Here is a 368-nt window from a genome sequence, read left to right on the forward strand (position 1 = left end):
GCCATCAGCCCATCTCTAGCGATCTATATGGCATCTCAATACCCTCCCGGGATTAAAGTTTTTATCTGGTCATTGTGTCATAATGCTCCCCTACCAAATTTAATCTCTTTCGACGACACATTTTACCGGACCCTCTCACAACTCTGTTCTATGCACACCCCGAAACTACCGAACACTTTCTGTTGTTTTGCCCATGGACATCAAAGACGGTCCCACCAAAAAATACAAATTCCTCATTCAACCTACAATAGAAATCGAATGGACGCGTGGCTTGAAGAAGTTTTGAAAGTCAAAGTGGATTTACCTTCCAAAGAGATCGTTGCTTCTATCCTCTCGGCGATCTGGAAATCGCGCAATCATTTTATTTT

This window comes from Eucalyptus grandis, chromosome 2 (genome assembly GCF_016545825.1).
Source record: "Eucalyptus grandis isolate ANBG69807.140 chromosome 2, ASM1654582v1, whole genome shotgun sequence".
Lineage (NCBI taxonomy): Eukaryota > Viridiplantae > Streptophyta > Magnoliopsida > Myrtales > Myrtaceae > Eucalyptus > Eucalyptus grandis.